Raw genomic sequence first — 8,679 nt, 5'->3', positions numbered from 1 at the left:
AGATTGAGCTGTGCGTTGTTAGATCAGTCAGTCAGCTTTTCCTTTTATTTATTTAGATTAGAATTAACTTACCTATTATTAGGTATTCATTGGCGTAGACTGATGTTTTCTCTAAACTAAAGGAGTATCTGCATCTTTTTCTTGTTAATATTGCTAGAAAAGGACGGAAAATTATTCTAAATCAAGATATCTAAATTTTAAATTTTAGTGCTAACTGGTACTTTATACTTTAAATACTATGCGCTAAAGTCACGAAATTTGACAATTTTAAATTAAGTTTTTCTCTTCTTTTCTTATTACATTGGTAAGAAAAAGATGCGAACTCTTTAAAAAGTTGCGATCAGAATTTGCATATGCATTGCAAATACATATATTTGAAATTAATATTCGTCGCTAGTCATTCCTTAATCTAAAAATAAATTTAATGTTTATTAACTAAATGTAACTTAAGACTATTAAACTAGTTCTTACCTAAAAACACTGATATTAATAATTCGGATTATACACACTCTTTAATTAGATAAATAAATAGATAAATAGATCTAAAAAACGTACGATCAGTTTCAAAATGTCAAAACCGGTTAATTGGTTTTTGAGATAATGGTAAACATTATATACATACGAACAGGACGAATACATAATTTCCTTTTTTGAACTCATTTAAAAAAAATTAATGTAGTAGGCTAAAAAAGTACTTAATAAATAGTTAATTAAACACACCTATAAATAAAACCGCATTTAAATTAAGTACTGTGTGTAATTTTCCTATTAGATCTTTGTTTATAATCTAGTCAATTAACTAAAAATATTATTATATTGAATATTAAAACTATCCCTTTCCTGTAATAATATTAACTAGGCACCTATTGATAAATATTTATTATAATGAAATACTTAATTATGATTAGCTAAAATATAAAAGTTACTGATCATTATAATTCTTATTTGCGTATTAATATGACATAAGTACATACTACTCTATTTAATTTATTGTGAAGCTTCCATATTAGATATTCACTTTTTTAAAAAAAGATCCCGACGAATTGAGAACCTCCTCCTTTTTTGGAAGTCGGTTAAAAAGTAAAAAATATGTAATACGTAATAACTACTAATGTAGGTATGTAAATATCATAATTATATATTTATTTCTCTTATAATGTTACGTAATTTTTCTTCATTACGAATTTATTAAGAAATTAATGTCATGTAAAATGAAGCCAAATTAATATCACAGGGTAGATATTTACAAGAAAGTTTCGTTTTAGGTAAATAACTAATTTGTTATTGGGTTAATAAATAATAATAATTATTCATTAATATTCGTCAACATTGATATTGTTAAGTGGTTTAAAATAAGTAGGAGTAAATCTACACCATTAATACTAATTAATTTATTATTAATATTATAAAAGTTCCTTCTCACCATACATTACACAACCAATCTGTTTCCCAACAAATTGTATGTTGAGTAGGGATTTTAGGAAAAATATTAGTAACCTCGCGCACTACGCGGTCACTACTCGGCTTAGTAGTGCGCGAGGTCCCTTAGTGCTAATTCGGTTGTCGCTCTTTAAATTGACAGGTCTACAGTCCGACAAGGCTCTTTTGGCGCGTGGCCGAAATCGCAACTAAAGCCGCCATCTTGAGAAGTGCACTTGTTGAAAGTTCGCTGTGTCGGCATAAGGCTACAACTGCGCCCTCACTCAAGTGCCAGAAGAGCCTTGTCGGACTGTATTGTACAGTACGACAAGGATCTTTTGGCACTTGAATGACATTGACAAGGGGGCGTAGTTGTAGAACAAATGCTGCCAGCAAATAAAATCTCAATTTTAGGGAATAAGTTAAAAAACCGAGTAAGTTTTATCTGATTATAACTGAATGAGACATTGGTAAAGCCGTCCCTACTACTACTACTTCCACAGCGAGAAAGAATAATAGAAACAATTGACAGGCCATGAACTTGCAACCTATCATATTTCAGTTTACCTGCTCAAATACTATATTTACGTAGTGCTAAATATAGTTATAAGATATGTTAACAGTATATCTTGATGTTAATTTATGTGGAATAATTCTAATATTTAAAAAAACAGTGAATTTCTGATTTTTTTACTTAACAACAATAATCAAATATAACCACATAAAAGGTGACAGCGTGACACTTTACAAAATGGCGGTGTTAGTTCCGATTTTGGCCACGCGCCAATAGATCCTTGTCGCATCGTAGGTAGTTTATCACAGTGCTTATAGGTTTAGACCCATTGAGTTAGAAAGTGTACCTTTAACTGAATACATCTAGGAATAATAATAATAGTTATGAAAGCTCTGGGTGTATTTATTTAGTAAATGTAGTAATTGTAGTCCATTTAGTACCTGTGTAGTGCGAGTCATTAGTATAATTCAATATTTTATTAGAAGTTGGCAAATTAGTACTTAATTGAAACTTTTTAATTTTGTGTGAGTGCATGTATCAGTGATATAATGTTTATATTAGCAAAAATATATGGATAGTAATATGTTACAGATATTATCACTTATCTAAGGGAGTTCAAAATAATGCCTGGGCAACATAAATATTGACTAACATGGGTGGGCACTAGACAATATCTAATAATAGTTTAATGAAGCAATGAGGGTCAAAAAATAGCCTATTTCTTTCCCTGGGATGCCAGTTATCTTTTTACAAAATGTTAAATCAGTTATACCCGTATTCACAAACGTATTATGAGGTCTCATAGTGCGCTCGAACGCACAGTGTAGGTTCCACCAATCAGATGACTGTGTCACGTCAATTTACAATGAACTGATTGGTGGAACCTACACTATGCGTTCGAGCGCACTGTGACACCTCATAGTAATGATTGTGAATACGGCCGTTAAATAGATAGGCTGTGAAAGGTTACCAAACAGATAAACACACTTTCTTTTTATAATATTCATACGTATGCGTTAAAATTATGCATATTGCCTTGATTAATTATTTAGCCCATAAAAGATAAAATGTTTAAGATAGGTATAGTAAGTTATACACTTACAGACAACTATAATAAATAGTGGAGAATGGGGTAAAGATATTTATTTAAACACATGCACATGCGTATAATGAAACTGATAAACTATTGTTAATTATTTATCTACAGATGTTACAAATAAAATACTGTATTTGCGTAAAATAAAAATACCGATATTGTTAAAGATAAAGCTAACTTTTAAGGTCTTCCTACCTTTAGTAGATCAGATTACGTTTATGTATTTAAATAATGGACATACTCGCTTTCATTATGTATTTAAATAAAGTATTAAAATGTTCGTATTCGTCGCATATCCTTACTGCAAGAACTCATTAATTGCAAAAAACCGGCCAAGTGCGAGTCAGACTCGCGCACCGAGGGTTCCGTACTCAGGTATTTTTTCCGACATTAGACACAATAAATCAATAACTATTATGCATAAAAATAAATAAAAATCTCTTTTAGAATGTACAGGTAAATCCCTTTCATGTGATACCCCACTTGGTATAGTTATCTCACTTTGAAAATTGAAACACATTTTAATTTTTTTTTTAATTACCTATGTAACCACAAATTCACGGTTTTCGGATTTATTCCTGTACTTGTGCTATAAGACCTACCTACCTGCCAAATTTCATGATTCTAGGTCAACGGGAAGTACCCTATAGGTTTTCTTGACAGACACGACGGACGGACGGACAGACAGACAAAAAAGTGATCCTATAAGGGTTCCGTGTTTCCTTTTGAGGTACAGAACCCTAAAAATATCCAACAGAGCTTACAACTACTATGAACTGAGTTCTATATTATTAAATACTTAGGACTTGTCTTGACCATAACCATAAAGAACTACAATCAGGTATGAAGGACAAGTTCATAGTTGTAATCTGTATCTCGATTGATGTTGAATGACAGCTACAATGTCGCGATCGCAATCACCTCTGATTGGTCGGCGCTCGCTCACTATTGGCTACAATGCATTGTTGCAACAAAAATAGCATGCATTTAGCCAATAACAACAATTGCGATTGTAATAATGATTGAAGCAGGTTTTACGGAATCGAGCTACTGTACCTACTTGATGATTTTTGCAATTGATGAGTTCTTGCAGTAAACCGACTAGGTACCTATATTCTATAAAATATATCAATTCCATGACTACAGAATAAGTGTTAAAATAGTTTTATTGACTTCGTCTGTGAATGGCGTTTGCTGGCGCGCGTGTTGTGACTTTTTGGAGTGTTTTTTTTTGTTAAAACTGACTGGAAAGCGCTCTAAGGGGGTGCCGTGCGTATGTCGGCGAGTGCCGGCACAGGCGGGGTCCATACTTGTATAGTTTAGCTAACTTGTTACAAATAACTACAAACTTGACATTGGCTAATCATTGTAAAAGCCAGACGAGAGAGAAAAAAAAATAGTTTAATTTGATACAGTTGGCGCCAGGAAAAAATAGGTAACCTGTAACCTTGAATTGCGAAGTTTTTTTTAATTCTGATAAAATCTAAATGAAGAGGTGTCATAGTATGGCATAGCTTATAGAACATACTTGAATGGCAAAAGCAGGCAAGGTCCTACGCTGTTCCGAAGTATCCACTCAATAGTCAATATTTACTACGGAAGTCAATCATGAAATTATGGAAGTTAGTTTGGAAGTACCTACCCATTTAAGAGGAAAACCTATGCGAATGACATTGACGATTTCACCTTCAAACTAGCAATTTTGACATGACGTCATGACCCTCTATTGACAATTAATCAAGCAGACATTTCAATCTGCGAAATTTACGCGGACTTTTAGTATTTTGACGTAGGAGGGTAAAAGATCCAGTAAATGAACGAATAAGGACTACCCTGACTTTGACCTAAAATTAAGATATATGAGAATCGTTCTATATATAATTTTTATATATTTTTTTATCTGTGTCTATACACAGTAGGTATACACTCTTAAATTATTTAAATATCAAAAACGCAAAAAAATGCGTGGTATTAATTATTATAAATTATTTTATTTAACAAAAGGATAAATTGCCAGTAAATGAACTGGGAATTTCAGTGAATGAACGAACTCTATCTAGTGCATAAACTCTCGATTCCTATTAATAAATTCTTAAGTATATTTTCGCCTTGGAATTTTAAAAAAAATGTCAGATTTTCAGTTTTTGACTTATTGTATATTTTTTTCTACATTTTGCGCGATAAATCAAAAACTATTTTACATAATAATAATAAATAAAACCTGTTTTAGAATGTATAATAGAGCCCTTTCATATGATATTATCCCCTTTGGTATAGTTATCTTAGTTTGAAAGTCACCTAAATTTTCTGGAAAACAGTCCAAATGACTACAGAGAAAATGAAACTTAACGCCCTTGTTGCATCCAAGTCGCTGGAAGTGCAACATCAGCTACTGAATGTGTTAAGAGTAGTGAGAATAATATACCGTAACACAAGTGTCTGATGTTATCAGATTTGTTCCTTTGAGCCGAGAAGCCACATGTTCTGATGCTTTTTAGACAATCTAAGATCTCTCATTAAGTGATCCAAATAATTTTGATTGAATGGTCTAAGTTGAGATGTAAAAAAGTCACTACATCGTCACTACCTTCTGAAAGTTCTTGAAATGGTAGATTAGAGGTACTGGGTTGGGGCTGAGGTACAGATTTATCACCAGAAGTCAGAATCGTTCAAATTGCAGACTGCAAGTTACAATAGAGCCGCTTGGAACAATTTTTTTTGCTGTTTCTTCTGGTAATATTCACAACGCAGAAATAATAATCATCATGGTGTTTAGATGGTTTGCGCCAAATTATAAAATTTTTTTTTAGTAAAAGTAGTTAAATATTCTTATTTGCTCATAAACGCAACGAGGAAATACAGCTTCCACATATAAAAATTGGAGTCCAGGCCTTGCTGTTAGCTGCTAATGGGTTCTCAAAGTAGCCCGAGTATGCTTGTTTTACTGGGCACAAAAGGAAAGAATGAAAGGAGCTTACCCAGTACATCTTAAAAGATCCGTTATAGATACATGCATCCTGCCATGCCTTACCTATGCCAGCCAAACATGGGTCCAGACAAAGAATATAAAAAGAAATAGTGACTTGCTAAAGGGCGATGGCAAGGTGCATAAATTAAGCAAAAAATATTCAAAGTGAGAATTGAAGACATAAGAAAAAAGACAAAGCCTACAAAGACACCTTGAGACATGCCCTAAAACTGAAATGCAAATGGTCATATTGTATCGATTTTTACAGATGAAAGAAGGACAGGTAGGTAGACCGAAGACGCGTTGGTCTAATGCTATTGTGCAAATCGCGAGAGAAAATTAGCTTGATAGTACCAAAGACAGAGAGAAATGGGGATTCCCAAGAGGGATCCATATCCAAGAAAGCAGAATACCAGAATAAATATAAAAAAAATTCAAAAGAAAAATAAAACCGACTTCAAAATCACAAACACTAAAAAGTAAAAAATAATTTAAGTTATTGTGGTTTTTGAAGTCGGTTTTATTTTTATTTTGAAAATTTTTTATTTCAAAATTTTTAGTGGCCCCACTGTACTATAATAATATGCCATGCCCAGCTAAAACCCTACTGTTTACTAAGCAATTACACTGATCGCGAGCAATTTGCTCTTATCCATTGAGGAGTTCTGTTCTCCATCTCAGAAGATATTCATCAGAACTTCATCAAATTTATATGGGACCACCTGCAAAGTATACCTAGCTTTTCAAAAAAAAAAAAAAATCCAGATCGGTCCAGGCGTCTTTGAGCAATCGGTGAACATACATTAAAAAAAAATTGAATTTGCTCTTATCCATTGAGGAGTTCTGTTCTCCATCTTCAAAGATATTCATCAGATCTTTACCAAATTTATATGGGACCACTTGCAAAGTATACCCTATCAAACAAAAAAAAAATCCAAATCGGTCCAGGCGTCTTTGAGTAATCGGGGAACATACATAAAAAAAAAGATACCAACGAATTCAGAACCTCTTCCTTTTTTTAAAGTCGGTTAAAAATATACTAAGATTTACTAACATGGTGTTATACCATAGAGTAGCAAACAGAGGCAAAGCTTCTAAGAAGCGAGCAAAATTTATAACTATTTTGGTAGGGCTGGCACTGGAGGATACAATTTAATTAACAATAGTTATTTGTTCAACAAGATGGTAAAGTTTGTTTTTGTTGTGATTGCCTAGTTTAAATATCGATCTTTAAATATCGATCGATAGATCTAAATATCGATTTTGAACGAAATCAGTCAATTTAGAAAGAATTATAAATGGTGCCAACTTTTTAAAATTTTGGTTACAGGTTCCTATTTTGTGATCCCAGGGAGCTCTAAATATCGATTTTGAACAAAATCGGTCAATTAACAAAGAATTTCAAAATGGCGTCGACTTTTTTAAATTTTGGTAACAGTTTCTTATTTTGTGATCCCAGGGAGCTCTAAATATCGATTTTGAACGAAATCGGTCAATTAACAAAGAATTTCAAAATGGCGTCGACTTTTTTAAATTTTGGTAACAGTTTCTTATTTTGTGATCGCAGGGAGCTCTAAATATCGATTTTGAACGAAATCGGTCAATTAACAAAGAATTTCAAAATGGCGTCGACTTTTTTAAATTTTGATAACAGTTTCTTATTTTGTGATCCCAGGGAGCTCTAAATATCGATTTTGAACGAAATCGGTCAATTAACAAAGAATTTCAAAATGGCGTCGACTTTTTTAAATTTTGGTAACAGTTTCTTATTTTGTGATCGCAGGGAGCTCTAAATATGGATTTTGAACGAAATCGGTCAATTAATCGGTCAATTAACAAAGAATTTCAAAATGGCGTCGACTTTTTTAAATTTTGGTAACAGTTTCTTATTTCGTGATCCCAGGGAGCTCTAAATATCGATTTTGAACGAAATCGGTCAATTAACAAAGAATTTCAAAATGGCGTCGACTTTTTTAAATTTTGGTAACAGTTTCTTATTTCGTGATCCCAGGGAGCTCTAAATATCGATTTTGAACGAAATCGGTCAATTAACAAAGAATTTCAAAATGGCGTCGATTTTTTTAAATTTGGTAACAATATCCTGTTTTGTGATCCTAGGGATCCTCAGATATTGATTTTGAACAAAATCTATGACAGTTCAAGAAAATAGATTTTAAACACTATTTAAATTATTATCATTAACATTAAATTAAATGAAAACACGACGCGCGACGTGTACTGCAGCCCCTGAGCTTGAGCACAGGCCGAGCCGGTATAAACCGATTTCTCTCCGTACGCGACGTAGCGCCTGTGCTCACGCACACACGCGCCTCAAGCTTGTAGTAGTGTACCTATCGTAGCGCGCTTGTATGAAGCTTTGACTCTGTTCGCTACTCATGTGGTTATACAACGCAATACCACACTAACAAACACTCGTACAAACATACAGACAAGTATATACTCACACACACTCACACACACACATGGACGCACGCACACGCACTTTTGAACGGTTTGAACGGAACACGGTTTTGAAATTGAAATTGAAAAAAGTGTAAGAATTTGTAAGAAAATATTTAAAAAAGGTATATCAGCCGGTTTTTATTCCAGCTCTTAATACATGTAAAAACGTCCAATCTGTTCATTTACTTGAGCCTTTACCCTAGTACCTAATTATATCGA

The 8,679-nt window shown here is 33.0% G+C and overlaps 1 long non-coding RNA gene across 2 annotated transcripts; it reads right to left on the bottom strand.

Moving 5' to 3' along the window:
- Positions 1–112: 112 nt before the first annotated feature.
- On the bottom strand, positions 113–8,211 carry LOC123877597. Of its 2 annotated transcripts, XR_006798629.1 has the most exons (3): positions 7,307–7,319; positions 222–227; positions 113–176 (listed from the first exon to the last, which is right to left on the bottom strand). It is a non-coding gene; the product is annotated as an uncharacterized LOC123877597 (long non-coding RNA). The 2 variants fall into 2 exon arrangements; XR_006798628.1 differs by lacking the exons at positions 222–227; positions 7,307–7,319 and adding an exon at positions 8,201–8,211.
- Between the last annotated feature and the right edge of the window lie 468 nt (positions 8,212–8,679).

This window comes from Maniola jurtina, chromosome 24 (assembly GCF_905333055.1).
Source record: "Maniola jurtina chromosome 24, ilManJurt1.1, whole genome shotgun sequence".
NCBI lineage: Eukaryota > Metazoa > Arthropoda > Insecta > Lepidoptera > Nymphalidae > Maniola > Maniola jurtina.
Note: the sequence above shows the minus strand (reverse complement) of the source record. Positions and strands in the feature narration are given on the sequence as shown.